This window comes from Halichoerus grypus, chromosome 1 (genome assembly GCF_964656455.1).
Source record: "Halichoerus grypus chromosome 1, mHalGry1.hap1.1, whole genome shotgun sequence".
Taxonomy (NCBI): domain Eukaryota; kingdom Metazoa; phylum Chordata; class Mammalia; order Carnivora; family Phocidae; genus Halichoerus; species Halichoerus grypus.
In genome coordinates this window covers 7,788,313-7,806,670 of record NC_135712.1, presented here as the reverse complement: position 1 = coordinate 7,806,670, position 18,358 = coordinate 7,788,313, and positions in this window count along the sequence as shown.

The window sequence follows — 18,358 nt, the reverse complement described above, 5'->3', positions numbered from 1 at the left end:
TGTCTTCTTGACGACCGAAACTGTTTTTATAACTAGAAGATCAACCAACCAAAGAAGCAAGCAAACAAACAAAACCAAGAATGGCCAGAGATCGGGAAGGTAACATCTGGATAATTTGGAAACCTCGATGGGGTTTTTGTGGCAGGGACCAGTTGCATTTGTTTTTACATGGAAAGGTGAGTGTATTTTAAATTCCATACCCTCCGTCTTTCTGCCTCTTCTGATGTGAATTAATAGCCATGTATGGTGTGTTGTCTTTCTGAACTTTTTAGTGTTTTCCATTGGTCTATCCTATAGAGGTTTTGCATATTTTTGGGCAGATTTCTGAATACTTGATATTTTCATTGATAATTGATTTATTTAAATTATTTTCCTTTGTTTTTTCCTTTTTTAATTTAAATTTAATTAGCCAACATAGAGTACAACATTAGTTTCAGATGTAGGGCTCAATAATTCATCAGTTTCATCTAACACCCAGTGCTCATAACATCACATGCCCTACTTAATGCCCATCCCCCACTTACCCCATCACTCCATCCACCTCCAGCAACCCTCAGTTTATTTCCTATAGTTAAGAGTCTGTGATGGTTTTTCTTCTTCTCTGTGACTTCCCATTCAGTTTTCTCTCCCTTCCCCTATGGTCCTCTGTGCTGTTTCTTACATTCCACATGTGAGTGAAACCATACGACAATTGTCTTTCTCTCATTGACTTATTTCGCTTAGCATAATACCCTCCAGTTCCATCCCCGGTGATGTAAATGGTAAGCAATCATCCTTTTTGATGGCTGAGTAATATTCCATGGTGTACATATACCACATCTTCTTTATCCATTCATCTGTCGTGGGGCATTCGGGCTCTTTCTACAGTTTGGCTATTGTGGGCATTGCTGCAATATGTATTGGGGTGTATGTGCCCCTTCGGATCACTATCTTTGTATCTTTGGGGTAAATACCTAGTAATGCAATTGCTGAGTCAGAGGGTAGCCCTATTTTTAACTTTTTAAGGAACCTCCCTACTGTTTTCCAGATTGGCTGCACCAGCTTGCCTTCCCACCAACAGTGTAGGAGGGTTCCCCTTTCTCTGCATCCTTGCCAACATCTGCCATTTCCTGACTTGTTAATTTTAGCCATTCTGACTGGTGTGAGGTGGTATCTCATTGAGGTTTTGATTTGGATTTCCCTGATTCTGAGTGATGTGGAGCATTTGTTCATGTGTCTGTTGGCCATTTGTAGGTCTTCTTTCGAGAAATGTCTCTTCATGTCTTCTGCAGATTTCTTCACTGGATTATTTGGTTTTTTGGGTGCTGAGTTTGATAAGTTCTTTATAGATTTTGGTTATGAGCCCTTTATCTGATAAGTTATTTGCAAATATCTCCTTCCATCCCATAGGTTGCCTTTTGGTTTTGCTGACTGTTTCCTTTGCCGGGCAAAAGCTTTTTATCTTGATGAAGTCCCAATAGTTCACTTTTGCTTTTGTTTCCCTGCCTTTGGAGATGTGTCTAGCAAGAGTTGCTGCAGCCGAGGTCTAAGAGATTGTTGCTGTGTTCTCCTCTAAGATTTTGATGGATTCCTGTCTCCCATTTAGGTCTCTCGTCCATTTTGAGTTTATCTTTGTGTATGGTGTAAGGAAATGGTCCAGTGTCATTCTTCTCCGTGTGGCTGTCCAATTATCCCAACGTCATTTGTTGAAGAGACTTTTTTTCTTTTGGATTTTCTTTCCTGCTTTGTCGAAAATTAGTTGACAATAGAGTTGAGGGTCCCTTTCTGGGTTCTCTATACTGTTCCATTGATGTCTGGCTGTTTTTGTGTCAGTGCCATGCTGTCTTGATGATTGCAGCTTTGTCAGAGAGCTTGAAGTCCAGAACCGTGATGCCACCAGCTTTGGTTTTCTTTTTCAACATTCCTCTGGCTATTCTGGATCTTTTCTGGTCCATACAAATTTTGGGATTATTTGCTCCAGCTCTGTGAAAAATGTCAATGGCGTTTTGATAGAGATTGCATTGAATGTGTAGCTTGCTCTGGGTAGCATAAGACATTTTAACTAATATTTCTTCTTCAAATCCGTGAACATGTCATATTTTTCCATTTCTTTGTGTCTTCCTCAATTTCTTTCAAAAGTGTTCTTTAGTTTTTCGAGTAGAGATCCTTTTCCTCTTTGGTTAGGTTTATTCCTAGGTGTCTTATGGGTTTTGGTGCAACTGTAAATGGGATCAATTCCTTAATTTCTCTTTCTTCTGTCTCATTGTTACTGTATAGAAATGCAACTGATGTTTTAAAAAATCATATTGAGCCTTTATTATTTTTTTTAGGAATTATTTTTTTAGTTTTTTAATTTAAAAAAATTTTTTATTGTTATGTTAATCCCCATACATTACATCATTAGTTTTAGATACAGTGTTCCATGATTCGTTGTTTGTGCATAACACCCAGTGCTCCATGCAGAACGTGCCCTCCTCAATACCCATCACCAGGCTAACCCATCCTCCCATCCCCGTCCCCTCTAGAACCCTCAGTTTGTTTCTCAGAGTCCATCGTCTCTCATGGTTCGTCTCCCCCTCCGATTTGCCCCCCTTCATTCTTCCCCTCCTGCTATCTTCTTCTTCTTCTTTTTTCTTTCTTAAGATATATTACATGATTTGTTTCGGAGGTACAGATCTGTGATTCAACAGTCTTGCATCCATTTTCATCAGGCATATTGGTCTGAAATTCTTTTCATTGGGGTCTTTGTCTGATTTGGGGATCAAGGTAATGCTGGCCTTATAGAATGAGTTTGGAAGTTTTCCTTCCATTTCTATTTTTTGAAACCACTTCAGAAAAATAGGTGTTAATTCGTCTTTAAATGTTTGGTAGAATTCCCTTATGAGCCCATCGGCACTGGACTCCAGAAAGCTAACCGCACAAACTCGCCTTGCTCACTGAGACTAGACTGTTTTCGGCCCTGTGTCTGGCCTGTGCTGTGCCTTCTGCCAGAAAATCCCCTGTATCAACCAACTGCCCCCGCTTCTCTCCGATCGTCATCTAAGGACCCTTGCTACTCCGTGTCTGGTCCCAACATAGAGCTCACGTGGAGGCCGTGCTGAGTTTCAGCTCCACAACCTGAGGAGTCGGAATCGTTCTGTGACAAGGTCTCCAAGGACTCCTCTGCTCTTTAAACTGTGAAAGCACCATCGGGGACTCCTGCTCATCTATCAGTATTCAGCTCAGAGGCCTCCTCGTCCGGAGAGGCCCCCTGCCCTGCCACCCCACCCCAGCCTGCAGCAGGGACAGTTAGAGAGCCGGAGTGGCCCAGCAGTGAGGGCACATGCCCCCTTCAGGAGCACTTCCAGCCCCTGAGCCTCTCTCTCCTGCTGCCTGTGACTCTGTGGGAGGACACGTCGTATTTGTCGTGGTTCCCGCTGGTAGCAGCGTCGGCTCCATCAGGTAGGACGTGCGTCCCCTTGGAAATCCTCCCCCTGCACTCCAGCCCCTCCCGAAGCTGCCCTTGGGGTCCCTGTTGTGGGAGCAGCTCGGAGGTGAGACCACCTGCTCACGAGGGCCGTCAGGGACGGTGGAAACCTGGCGGGAGCCCAAATGGACAGGCCTACTCCACGCCGCACTCCTCAGAAAGCGGGCTCCCCACTGCGTGCAATGGGTCCATGCCTTGCTGACTCTCCTCAGGGCCCCACGCAGAGATTTTTCTAAGGGTTCCTTGAGGACGCCCAGACAACACACAGCGATCTTACAGAAGGTGGGAGTCTTTCTTCCTGCCTCTCCTCTGACCCCCCCAACTGCCCCAACACAGCCCCGATCTGTCCTCCCCCTCCATCTCCATGATGACCACCCCAGTGCCAGCCCCCAGTGCTCCATGCAGACCCCGTGAGCCCTCTCCCAGAATCCAGCCCCGTCTCCCCCTCCCCTCGTTCCCTTGTCCCCAAAGCCACGCAGATCTGTGCAGAACACACATCACACCCGTGCCCAGCCACCAGCCCCTGTCTCCAGGTCTACACCCGCCCCGGGTGTCTCTACCCTGCACGAGGGAGAGCTCTGTGCAGGGGCCCTGCTGCCCGCCCCCTTCCCTGTCACCTGTGCCCGGTTTCCCCAGCCCCGGCAGCACAGCCCTGCCTCGGCCTTTATACTCCTGTGCTCCCTGCCTGGAACATTCTGCCCCCTGCTCTCCCAGACTACCTCCTGTGACCTTCATCTCAGCCTGAATGTCCCCTCTGGTTGTGGCCCCTGACCCCTGTAGTCATCACCCTATTGGAATTCTCTGCAGAGCAGAGATTGCTATTCCTTGTGCCCTTGTTCTTGATTCCCTGGCCTTGCCCCCACTAGGACGGAAGCCCTGGGGCTCCTCGGGCCCCACCCCATGCTGCAGGACAGCGCTAAAGACATCTTCGAAGCTGCAGAGATACTCACTACATATGTGGGTGCGAATGAAAGCAAATAATACACACAGGCACACTTTGGATCAAATAGAATCATGAGTGCGCGTCCTTCTCCAAATTGCTCCTGGACCCTTTTCTGCCTGCCCTGTGCCCGAGGCTGACTCCCCTACCTGCACTCAGGCCCTCTGGGGGCTGCCTCCTTGCCCAGCAGTCCATGGAGGTCTGGATGGCAGAGGGGGGGCACTTTGCCCCATTCCTGGGACAGCCCCCCACTGGGCTCAGCAGATGCCACTTCCCTGTCCTCCCTCCAGGCCCAGGGGTGGGACCGCCTCCCCCTGTGGCTGGAGGCTGGGAGCCCCCTCCTTGGTCCTGCCCTCTTCCCTGCTGTAGCTGGGGACTGTCCCCCGGCCTCCAACTCCGCACCGTGTGGGAGAAGCGCTCCTGCCTGGGATCTTCCCTGGTCCATCGGGACACTCTGCTCTCTGTGCAGAACATCAAGGAGCCTGTCCTCTCTTTACACATTGCACACACACGTTTTTTCCTTTCAGTAATTTATTTATCTCTAAGCAATTTTTAAAATGGTCAATTCTATTTTTACATTTTCAGGTACTCATAAAACAACTACAGTAGTCTAGATTCTGCATCCTGGGGTGTGTGCGTGTGCACATGCCCACGTGCATGGGAGTGTATGCTTGTTATCAGGAGAAAACTTTGTATTTTGACTGCATACAATTCATAAATGTTAAACAACAAACAGTATCTTAAACAAAACAACAAAGGCTAAGAAGAAAAAAATGGCAGAACAAGGAAGAAATGGTTGCAAATTCCTAAGTTTTCCTATCTATAAATTTAAGACTAAACTAATGCTATGAATTTAGGACTAAAATATGAATTCAGAACTAAAATATGAACTTAGGACTAAAATGTGAATGCAGGACCAAAATTTGAATTTAAGACTAAAATTTGAATTTAGGACTAAAATTTGAATTGACGACTAAAATATGAGTTTTAGGACTAAAATTTGAATGTAGGACTACACTAACTATTTCATACAGTTTGAGTGAGATGTTGTTTTGTTTAAGGTTTTTCTCTCTCTCTTTTTTTAAGGCAATCACATTTTGTTCACATAAATACTGAGTTATTTCTGCGGAACTGTAACCCTAGTCCTAGAGCACAGAAATGGTCTTGTTTGAAAGTCTCTATGCATGTCCACGATAGAGGATGTCTTCAGTCCCAGTGGCATGAATTTCAATCCGAACACCGTACCCACAGCAGACAGTTCTAAAGCGTCCGGCAGGGAAGCTATGTCTTCATGACCATGTGGACGAAGCTCTAGTTACACAGTCCGCGATGGGGTTACACCGCTATCCTGCGGAGAGTCACTGTGGCGTCAGTTCCGAAAGAGTAGCCGTTTCACTAGAGAGAGAGCCATCAGACGTTCTTCACGGAGCTCCGCGCAGATGCTGAGCCGGGCTGTGGCGGCTCAGAGCCCCAGCTGCCCTGAGCCCGGTCACCCCTGCAGGCGACTCCGGGTCCCGGGGCCCTCACGGTGGGCCTTCCCTCCCCCCTGGGGGCCAGATGACCCCGGGGACCCCCCGACACTCCCCAGCCTGCGTGGGCTGTGGGCGGAGCAGCAGGACCCAGAGGGTCCCACAGGACAGGCCGGCAGCTGGACTCCACACCGGCTAGCATCCGCCTCAAGCGATCATTCTCTTTCCTTAGCTCCTGGAACTCCCTCTCTCTGGACGCAGCTCCCACCCAGCTCCTTGTGACTCTTTCGTGATGGAAGAGGACCAGCTTGCGATAGTAGGAGCTGCTTCTCTCCAGCTCCTTGCCCAGGTCTTGGGCCATCTTCTTGTAGAGGTTGCGTCTCTGGCACGTGAAGTTCATTTCTCTTTGCGCGCTGGCCAGTTTCTTCTTCATTTCCAAGCACTGAGCTTCCGCTTGAAACACTTTTTGGTGAAGTTGCAGGATGTATTGGTCCTGTTCATCCAGGGGGTTCTGAAGTTTCAGCTTCAGCGGCTGAATCTCCCTGTCCAGCTGTGAAGTTTCCTTCTGCAAAGAGGCTTCCTGGGTTTGCAGGCTGCGGATTTGTCGTGTCAGCTCCGCCATCTCTCGCCTTTCTGCGCACAGTCGTCTGGCTCTGTGTTGCTGTTCCCCTTCGGGACTTGGAGGGGACCGAGGGCAGCCAGCATCCTCAGGGACGCCCTTCAGATCCACTGCTGCCCGATGGGCGGGCTGATCGCCATTTCCTGCTCCCCTCTTTGGCTGGACTCCCCGGCTCCCGGCACCGGCGTGCTGTGCAGGGAGGTCAGGCGGGGGGACGGCCTGCAGCCCGGGTCCGGCCCTGGACGGGGACTGGCTGGCTTGATCTTTCGGGACCGGCTCCATGCATGCCTTCGACGGCTCCAGCCTTTCTTCCCCCTCCTTCTCCTGCCCTTTCTGCCTCCATCTCGAAACGTCTTGGTTGAGCGGTTCGGGTCCTTCTGGAAAAGGAGGGTTTTCACTCCGATCCTCCGTTCTTTTCCTCAGAAGCTGTTCTCCATCCTTCTCCGATGTTCTGAGGATGGGTTTTTCCCCAGGGACCTGGGGCAGGTCGGGAGGCTGGCTCTTCAGTGCCTTCCTCAGAGAGATGACAGTGTCCCTAAGCACCAGCCTGCTCAGGTCTGCGTTCATTGCTGACAAGCACAGGGCTTGTAACGAGGGAGGACTGGCCACCACCGCGGGCGGCCTGAGGGCGGCCTCGGCTTGTGTGCTTGGGCCACTCTCCTCACGGCGGGCTCCACACACTTCGTGGCGGGCAGAGCCCCTGTGGCCCAGCGCCTTCGCGCTTCTTCGAGTGAGTCGTCTCTTCACGAGGAGAACCAGCAGCACAGTCCATACGAGCACCGCCCAGGGCAACACGGGGAGACTCGGGCTGTGTCCCCAGCTTCCAGAAATCAGCAGCAGCGCCTCCCACAGGTGCTCCAACACCAGCTGGCAAGTGGATCCGGCGGCCGAGGGGGGGCCCTCCATGGCTGCGTCGGGCTCCACAGCTCTGTCTCCGAGCGCCAGAGTCCTGTGGCCGCAACTGACCACTCAGAACCCTGTGGAGAGTTCCACCCATGAGGTCAACGGTGCCCGGCAACCAGGGCAGAGCAGTTGGGCCGGGGGAGGGGAGGCCAGCCAGGTTCTTTTTAAATTTTTTTTAATTTAGTTCAATTAGCAAACACATAGTACATCATTAGTTTCAGATGTAGAGTTCAGCTATCATTAGTTGCATATGACACCCAGTGCTCATCACATCGGGTGCCCTCCTTAATGCCCATCACCCATTTATCTGACCCCCAACCCCACATCCCCTCCAGGATCCGTCAGTTTGTTTCCTATAGTTAAGCATCTCTTGGTTTGTCTCCCTCTCTGATTTCTTTCCTTTCAATTTTCCCTCCCTTTTATGATCGTCTGCACTGTTTCTTATATTCCACATATGAGTGAAACCATATAATTGTCTTTCTCTGACTGACTTATTTCATTCAGCATAATATCCTCTAGTTGCATCCACGTTGATGTAAATGGTATTCATAATTTATTTAAATTTCATTTGGAAACTCTTTGTCACTGGTATACAGAAATACCATATGTATCTCTATATCTACACTCTATATAGAAATATATCCAAAGAAGACATAGGAATGGCTAACAGACACATGAAAAAATGTTCAACATCATTAGCCATCAGGGAAATTCAAGTCAATACCACATTGAGATAGCACCTTACACCAGTTAGAATGGCAAGAATTGACAAGGCAAGAAACAACAAATGTTGGAGAGGATGTGGAGAAAGGGGAACCCTCTTACACTGTTGGTGGGAATACGAGTTGGTACAGCCACTTTGCAAAACAGTGTGGAGGTTCCTCAAAAAGTGAAAAATACAGCTACCCTATGACCCAGCAATTGCACTACTGGGTATTAACCCCAAAGACACAGATGTAGTGAAAAGAAGGGCCATATGCACCCCAATGTCCATAGCAGCAATGTCCACAATAGCCAAACTGTGGAAAGAGCTGAGATGCCTTTCAACAGATGAATGGCTAGAGAAGATGTGGTCCATATATACAATGGAATATTACTCAGCCATCAGAAAGGATGAATACCCACCATTTGCATCAACATGGATGGGACTGGAGGAGAATATGCTGAGTGAAATAAGTCAAGCAGAGAAAGTCAATTATCACATGGCTTCACTTATTTGTGGAACATAAGGAATAGCATGGAGGACATTAGGAGAAGGAATGGAAAAATGAAGCGGGGGAGATCGGAGGGGGAGTTGAACCGTGAGAGACCGCGGACTCTGCGAAACAAGCTGAGGGTTTTAGAGGGGAGGGGGGTGGGGGGATGGGTTAGCCTGGTGATGGGTATGAAGGAGGACACATACCGCATGGAGCACGGGGTGTTATATGAAAACAATGAATCGTGGAACACTACATCAAAAACTAATGAAGTATGGTGACTAACATAACATTAAAATAAAATAAAATAAAATAAAAAATAAAGATGATCAAGAAATCTGGGAGGAGAGGTGGCTGCATTGGGTATCCGCAGAGTGTTCCAAAACCCATGATTCCTCCAAATGGTGCAGATGCACACAGACACCAAGCCATCAGTTGGCTCTTTATGTGACACATCAAGGAGTGAACAGAACGACAGCTGATTTAGAAATCCTAACTGGTGAACAGAGCTTGTTATAAGACAACATGAGGAGAAATACTGTGACCTTGTCCTTCACAGAAGGAAGAAGAACCTTAAATATTAGTCTGATTTAAAGTTGAGACCTAGAGGTTGAGCTCAGCTCTACCACCCACCAGCTGTGGCTTTCCGAAAGGAGCTGGTGGAGATCTACACAGATAGCTCACTTTGTAGATGGAGCAAATACAGAAGGTCTCCCGGCTGGACCACGGTGGGATGGGACCACCCGTGCCGGGACCTGAGCCAGTTCGTTCTCCCGCCCTGCTGATTCCTTTCACCGGAAGGGCTGGGGAGGCCATAGAGTGGAGTGGAGTTGAAACTCCTGCTTGATTGTGCCCACTGTGATTTTTAGGGTGAAACAGTAGCAGGGCAGGAGTAAACAAAATGCTTTCTAAGGTTAAAAGTGAAAAATGCAAACCAAGGACTTATTGGATCCCATGGAAACTAACACATAACGATACTGACCCACTAGTTCCTTCCTCTGCCCCATTACCAAACAAAATGAATGTCGTTGTGCTGGCAGCAACCTGTGTTTGAAAAACCAAATTCCAACAGACAAGTGAGCAAGTAGACAGATGATGTTACCTTGATCCTTGAACCAGCCTGGATCTGCTGACTATCCAGCTCTTTCCTCATCTGTGAAATGGGCATAAAATAGTATTGGCCTCACATGGCTTTTGTGAGTTACACAAAGAGAGCTCTTAGAGCATCACATGGTGCATAACAAGTGCTCCTTGTGTGGCTGTTGTTATGAAGTGGAAATCTCTTTGTATCTCTCACACGTACCAGAGCCTCTTACTTAAAGGATTTCTATCCACACTTTATTCATTTAGTACATTTGTTTACGTGTCATACTGTAAAAGTAGTATTTGCTCTCAGTGAAAAATTTAGAAAACAGAAACGTAAAAGAATCATGTAGGAGCACTGTTTTTGTTGCATTTTAATCTTTTAAAAATGCATACATTGTTATTTTTATAAAATTGGGATCATACAACTGTTTTGTATGCCTATTTTTCAATTTAATGTAATATGTCATGTCTATTATATACATATATTATATATAATAAAATTTCTCTAGATCATTAGGTATCTTTCGGAAACAAGAATGATTTGAAGCACAGACAGGGAGAGCGCCATGTGAGGATACAGGCAGAGACTGGGGTGATGCTTCTACAAGCCAATAGATGCCAAAGATTGCCACCAAACCCCCAGAAGCTGGGAGAGACAGTGGAACACATTCTCCCTCACGGCCCTCAGGAGGAACCAACCCTGACGACTTGCAGCCTCCAGAACTATTTCAATTCAAGGATAAGAGAACATCCCGAGACGGCTTGAACTCCATCATGATGGGGCTCGCTGAGGGCGGAATGGATGAGGCATTGTCAGTGACTTCAGCTCTCGTCCGTCACACATTCACTTTCCAAGGCACACCAACCAAGAAGGCAGATATTCAGTTAGCTTGTTCTTTATCTTCTGTCTTCTTGACGACCGAAACTGTTTTTATAACTAGAAGATCAACCAACCAAAGAAGCAAGCAAACAAACAAAACCAAGAATGGCCAGAGATCGGGAAGGTAACATCTGGATAATTTGGAAACCTCGATGGGGTTTTTGTGGCAGGGACCAGTTGCATTTGTTTTTACATGGAAAGGTGAGTGTATTTTAAATTCCATACCCTCCGTCTTTCTGCCTCTTCTGATGTGAATTAATAGCCATGTATGGTGTGTTGTCTTTCTGAACTTTTTAGTGTTTTCCATTGGTCTATCCTATAGAGGTTTTGCATATTTTTGGGCAGATTTCTGAATACTTGATATTTTCATTGATAATTGATTTATTTAAATTATTTTCCTTTGTTTTTTCCTTTTTTAATTTAAATTTAATTAGCCAACATAGAGTACAACATTAGTTTCAGATGTAGGGCTCAATAATTCATCAGTTTCATCTAACACCCAGTGCTCATAACATCACATGCCCTACTTAATGCCCATCCCCCACTTACCCCATCACTCCATCCACCTCCAGCAACCCTCAGTTTATTTCCTATAGTTAAGAGTCTGTGATGGTTTTTCTTCTTCTCTGTGACTTCCCATTCAGTTTTCTCTCCCTTCCCCTATGGTCCTCTGTGCTGTTTCTTACATTCCACATGTGAGTGAAACCATACGACAATTGTCTTTCTCTCATTGACTTATTTCGCTTAGCATAATACCCTCCAGTTCCATCCCCGGTGATGTAAATGGTAAGCAATCATCCTTTTTGATGGCTGAGTAATATTCCATGGTGTACATATACCACATCTTCTTTATCCATTCATCTGTCGTGGGGCATTCGGGCTCTTTCTACAGTTTGGCTATTGTGGGCATTGCTGCAATATGTATTGGGGTGTATGTGCCCCTTCGGATCACTATCTTTGTATCTTTGGGGTAAATACCTAGTAATGCAATTGCTGAGTCAGAGGGTAGCCCTATTTTTAACTTTTTAAGGAACCTCCCTACTGTTTTCCAGATTGGCTGCACCAGCTTGCCTTCCCACCAACAGTGTAGGAGGGTTCCCCTTTCTCTGCATCCTTGCCAACATCTGCCATTTCCTGACTTGTTAATTTTAGCCATTCTGACTGGTGTGAGGTGGTATCTCATTGAGGTTTTGATTTGGATTTCCCTGATTCTGAGTGATGTGGAGCATTTGTTCATGTGTCTGTTGGCCATTTGTAGGTCTTCTTTCGAGAAATGTCTCTTCATGTCTTCTGCAGATTTCTTCACTGGATTATTTGGTTTTTTGGGTGCTGAGTTTGATAAGTTCTTTATAGATTTTGGTTATGAGCCCTTTATCTGATAAGTTATTTGCAAATATCTCCTTCCATCCCATAGGTTGCCTTTTGGTTTTGCTGACTGTTTCCTTTGCCGGGCAAAAGCTTTTTATCTTGATGAAGTCCCAATAGTTCACTTTTGCTTTTGTTTCCCTGCCTTTGGAGATGTGTCTAGCAAGAGTTGCTGCAGCCGAGGTCTAAGAGATTGTTGCTGTGTTCTCCTCTAAGATTTTGATGGATTCCTGTCTCCCATTTAGGTCTCTCGTCCATTTTGAGTTTATCTTTGTGTATGGTGTAAGGAAATGGTCCAGTGTCATTCTTCTCCGTGTGGCTGTCCAATTATCCCAACGTCATTTGTTGAAGAGACTTTTTTTCTTTTGGATTTTCTTTCCTGCTTTGTCGAAAATTAGTTGACAATAGAGTTGAGGGTCCCTTTCTGGGTTCTCTATACTGTTCCATTGATGTCTGGCTGTTTTTGTGTCAGTGCCATGCTGTCTTGATGATTGCAGCTTTGTCAGAGAGCTTGAAGTCCAGAACCGTGATGCCACCAGCTTTGGTTTTCTTTTTCAACATTCCTCTGGCTATTCTGGATCTTTTCTGGTCCATACAAATTTTGGGATTATTTGCTCCAGCTCTGTGAAAAATGTCAATGGCGTTTTGATAGAGATTGCATTGAATGTGTAGCTTGCTCTGGGTAGCATAAGACATTTTAACTAATATTTCTTCTTCAAATCCGTGAACATGTCATATTTTTCCATTTCTTTGTGTCTTCCTCAATTTCTTTCAAAAGTGTTCTTTAGTTTTTCGAGTAGAGATCCTTTTCCTCTTTGGTTAGGTTTATTCCTAGGTGTCTTATGGGTTTTGGTGCAACTGTAAATGGGATCAATTCCTTAATTTCTCTTTCTTCTGTCTCATTGTTACTGTATAGAAATGCAACTGATGTTTTAAAAAATCATATTGAGCCTTTATTATTTTTTTTAGGAATTATTTTTTTAGTTTTTTAATTTAAAAAAATTTTTTATTGTTATGTTAATCCCCATACATTACATCATTAGTTTTAGATACAGTGTTCCATGATTCGTTGTTTGTGCATAACACCCAGTGCTCCATGCAGAACGTGCCCTCCTCAATACCCATCACCAGGCTAACCCATCCTCCCATCCCCGTCCCCTCTAGAACCCTCAGTTTGTTTCTCAGAGTCCATCGTCTCTCATGGTTCGTCTCCCCCTCCGATTTGCCCCCCTTCATTCTTCCCCTCCTGCTATCTTCTTCTTCTTCTTTTTTCTTTCTTAAGATATATTACATGATTTGTTTCGGAGGTACAGATCTGTGATTCAACAGTCTTGCATCCATTTTCATCAGGCATATTGGTCTGAAATTCTTTTCATTGGGGTCTTTGTCTGATTTGGGGATCAAGGTAATGCTGGCCTTATAGAATGAGTTTGGAAGTTTTCCTTCCATTTCTATTTTTTGAAACCACTTCAGAAAAATAGGTGTTAATTCGTCTTTAAATGTTTGGTAGAATTCCCTTATGAGCCCATCGGCACTGGACTCCAGAAAGCTAACCGCACAAACTCGCCTTGCTCACTGAGACTAGACTGTTTTCGGCCCTGTGTCTGGCCTGTGCTGTGCCTTCTGCCAGAAAATCCCCTGTATCAACCAACTGCCCCCGCTTCTCTCCGATCGTCATCTAAGGACCCTTGCTACTCCGTGTCTGGTCCCAACATAGAGCTCACGTGGAGGCCGTGCTGAGTTTCAGCTCCACAACCTGAGGAGTCGGAATCGTTCTGTGACAAGGTCTCCAAGGACTCCTCTGCTCTTTAAACTGTGAAAGCACCATCGGGGACTCCTGCTCATCTATCAGTATTCAGCTCAGAGGCCTCCTCGTCCGGAGAGGCCCCCTGCCCTGCCACCCCACCCCAGCCTGCAGCAGGGACAGTTAGAGAGCCGGAGTGGCCCAGCAGTGAGGGCACATGCCCCCTTCAGGAGCACTTCCAGCCCCTGAGCCTCTCTCTCCTGCTGCCTGTGACTCTGTGGGAGGACACGTCGTATTTGTCGTGGTTCCCGCTGGTAGCAGCGTCGGCTCCATCAGGTAGGACGTGCGTCCCCTTGGAAATCCTCCCCCTGCACTCCAGCCCCTCCCGAAGCTGCCCTTGGGGTCCCTGTTGTGGGAGCAGCTCGGAGGTGAGACCACCTGCTCACGAGGGCCGTCAGGGACGGTGGAAACCTGGCGGGAGCCCAAATGGACAGGCCTACTCCACGCCGCACTCCTCAGAAAGCGGGCTCCCCACTGCGTGCAATGGGTCCATGCCTTGCTGACTCTCCTCAGGGCCCCACGCAGAGATTTTTCTAAGGGTTCCTTGAGGACGCCCAGACAACACACAGCGATCTTACAGAAGGTGGGAGTCTTTCTTCCTGCCTCTCCTCTGACCCCCCCAACTGCCCCAACACAGCCCCGATCTGTCCTCCCCCTCCATCTCCATGATGACCACCCCAGTGCCAGCCCCCAGTGCTCCATGCAGACCCCGTGAGCCCTCTCCCAGAATCCAGCCCCGTCTCCCCCTCCCCTCGTTCCCTTGTCCCCAAAGCCACGCAGATCTGTGCAGAACACACATCACACCCGTGCCCAGCCACCAGCCCCTGTCTCCAGGTCTACACCCGCCCCGGGTGTCTCTACCCTGCACGAGGGAGAGCTCTGTGCAGGGGCCCTGCTGCCCGCCCCCTTCCCTGTCACCTGTGCCCGGTTTCCCCAGCCCCGGCAGCACAGCCCTGCCTCGGCCTTTATACTCCTGTGCTCCCTGCCTGGAACATTCTGCCCCCTGCTCTCCCAGACTACCTCCTGTGACCTTCATCTCAGCCTGAATGTCCCCTCTGGTTGTGGCCCCTGACCCCTGTAGTCATCACCCTATTGGAATTCTCTGCAGAGCAGAGATTGCTATTCCTTGTGCCCTTGTTCTTGATTCCCTGGCCTTGCCCCCACTAGGACGGAAGCCCTGGGGCTCCTCGGGCCCCACCCCATGCTGCAGGACAGCGCTAAAGACATCTTCGAAGCTGCAGAGATACTCACTACATATGTGGGTGCGAATGAAAGCAAATAATACACACAGGCACACTTTGGATCAAATAGAATCATGAGTGCGCGTCCTTCTCCAAATTGCTCCTGGACCCTTTTCTGCCTGCCCTGTGCCCGAGGCTGACTCCCCTACCTGCACTCAGGCCCTCTGGGGGCTGCCTCCTTGCCCAGCAGTCCATGGAGGTCTGGATGGCAGAGGGGGGGCACTTTGCCCCATTCCTGGGACAGCCCCCCACTGGGCTCAGCAGATGCCACTTCCCTGTCCTCCCTCCAGGCCCAGGGGTGGGACCGCCTCCCCCTGTGGCTGGAGGCTGGGAGCCCCCTCCTTGGTCCTGCCCTCTTCCCTGCTGTAGCTGGGGACTGTCCCCCGGCCTCCAACTCCGCACCGTGTGGGAGAAGCGCTCCTGCCTGGGATCTTCCCTGGTCCATCGGGACACTCTGCTCTCTGTGCAGAACATCAAGGAGCCTGTCCTCTCTTTACACATTGCACACACACGTTTTTTCCTTTCAGTAATTTATTTATCTCTAAGCAATTTTTAAAATGGTCAATTCTATTTTTACATTTTCAGGTACTCATAAAACAACTACAGTAGTCTAGATTCTGCATCCTGGGGTGTGTGCGTGTGCACATGCCCACGTGCATGGGAGTGTATGCTTGTTATCAGGAGAAAACTTTGTATTTTGACTGCATACAATTCATAAATGTTAAACAACAAACAGTATCTTAAACAAAACAACAAAGGCTAAGAAGAAAAAAATGGCAGAACAAGGAAGAAATGGTTGCAAATTCCTAAGTTTTCCTATCTATAAATTTAAGACTAAACTAATGCTATGAATTTAGGACTAAAATATGAATTCAGAACTAAAATATGAACTTAGGACTAAAATGTGAATGCAGGACCAAAATTTGAATTTAAGACTAAAATTTGAATTTAGGACTAAAATTTGAATTGACGACTAAAATATGAGTTTTAGGACTAAAATTTGAATGTAGGACTACACTAACTATTTCATACAGTTTGAGTGAGATGTTGTTTTGTTTAAGGTTTTTCTCTCTCTCTTTTTTTAAGGCAATCACATTTTGTTCACATAAATACTGAGTTATTTCTGCGGAACTGTAACCCTAGTCCTAGAGCACAGAAATGGTCTTGTTTGAAAGTCTCTATGCATGTCCACGATAGAGGATGTCTTCAGTCCCAGTGGCATGAATTTCAATCCGAACACCGTACCCACAGCAGACAGTTCTAAAGCGTCCGGCAGGGAAGCTATGTCTTCATGACCATGTGGACGAAGCTCTAGTTACACAGTCCGCGATGGGGTTACACCGCTATCCTGCGGAGAGTCACTGTGGCGTCAGTTCCGAAAGAGTAGCCGTTTCACTAGAGAGAGAGCCATCAGACGTTCTTCACGGAGCTCCGCGCAGATGCTGAGCCGGGCTGTGGCGGCTCAGAGCCCCAGCTGCCCTGAGCCCGGTCACCCCTGCAGGCGACTCCGGGTCCCGGGGCCCTCACGGTGGGCCTTCCCTCCCCCCTGGGGGCCAGATGACCCCGGGGACCCCCCGACACTCCCCAGCCTGCGTGGGCTGTGGGCGGAGCAGCAGGACCCAGAGGGTCCCACAGGACAGGCCGGCAGCTGGACTCCACACCGGCTAGCATCCGCCTCAAGCGATCATTCTCTTTCCTTAGCTCCTGGAACTCCCTCTCTCTGGACGCAGCTCCCACCCAGCTCCTTGTGACTCTTTCGTGATGGAAGAGGACCAGCTTGCGATAGTAGGAGCTGCTTCTCTCCAGCTCCTTGCCCAGGTCTTGGGCCATCTTCTTGTAGAGGTTGCGTCTCTGGCACGTGAAGTTCATTTCTCTTTGCGCGCTGGCCAGTTTCTTCTTCATTTCCAAGCACTGAGCTTCCGCTTGAAACACTTTTTGGTGAAGTTGCAGGATGTATTGGTCCTGTTCATCCAGGGGGTTCTGAAGTTTCAGCTTCAGCGGCTGAATCTCCCTGTCCAGCTGTGAAGTTTCCTTCTGCAAAGAGGCTTCCTGGGTTTGCAGGCTGCGGATTTGTCGTGTCAGCTCCGCCATCTCTCGCCTTTCTGCGCACAGTCGTCTGGCTCTGTGTTGCTGTTCCCCTTCGGGACTTGGAGGGGACCGAGGGCAGCCAGCATCCTCAGGGACGCCCTTCAGATCCACTGCTGCCCGATGGGCGGGCTGATCGCCATTTCCTGCTCCCCTCTTTGGCTGGACTCCCCGGCTCCCGGCACCGGCGTGCTGTGCAGGGAGGTCAGGCGGGGGGACGGCCTGCAGCCCGGGTCCGGCCCTGGACGGGGACTGGCTGGCTTGATCTTTCGGGACCGGCTCCATGCATGCCTTCGACGGCTCCAGCCTTTCTTCCCCCTCCTTCTCCTGCCCTTTCTGCCTCCATCTCGAAACGTCTTGGTTGAGCGGTTCGGGTCCTTCTGGAAAAGGAGGGTTTTCACTCCGATCCTCCGTTCTTTTCCTCAGAAGCTGTTCTCCATCCTTCTCCGATGTTCTGAGGATGGGTTTTTCCCCAGGGACCTGGGGCAGGTCGGGAGGCTGGCTCTTCAGTGCCTTCCTCAGAGAGATGACAGTGTCCCTAAGCACCAGCCTGCTCAGGTCTGCGTTCATTGCTGACAAGCACAGGGCTTGTAACGAGGGAGGACTGGCCACCACCGCGGGCGGCCTGAGGGCGGCCTCGGCTTGTGTGCTTGGGCCACTCTCCTCACGGCGGGCTCCACACACTTCGTGGCGGGCAGAGCCCCTGTGGCCCAGCGCCTTCGCGCTTCTTCGAGTGAGTCGTCTCTTCACGAGGAGAACCAGCAGCACAGTCCATACGAGCACCGCCCAGGGCAACACGGGGAGACTCGGGCTGTGTCCCCAGCTTCCAGAAATCAGCAGCAGCGCCTCCCACAGGTGCTCCAACACCAGCTGGCAAGTGGATCCGGCGGCCGAGGGGGGGCCCTCCATGGCTGCGTCGGGCTCCACAGCTCTGTCTCCGAGCGCCAGAGTCCTGTGGCCGCAACTGACCACTCAGAACCCTGTGGAGAGTTCCACCCATGAGGTCAACGGTGCCCGGCAACCAGGGCAGAGCAGTTGGGCCGGGGGAGGGGAGGCCAGCCAGGTTCTTTTTAAATTTTTTTTAATTTAGTTCAATTAGCAAACACATAGTACATCATTAGTTTCAGATGTAGAGTTCAGCTATCATTAGTTGCATATGACACCCAGTGCTCATCACATCGGGTGCCCTCCTTAATGCCCATCACCCATTTATCTGACCCCCAACCCCACATCCCCTCCAGGATCCGTCAGTTTGTTTCCTATAGTTAAGCATCTCTTGGTTTGTCTCCCTCTCTGATTTCTTTCCTTTCAATTTTCCCTCCCTT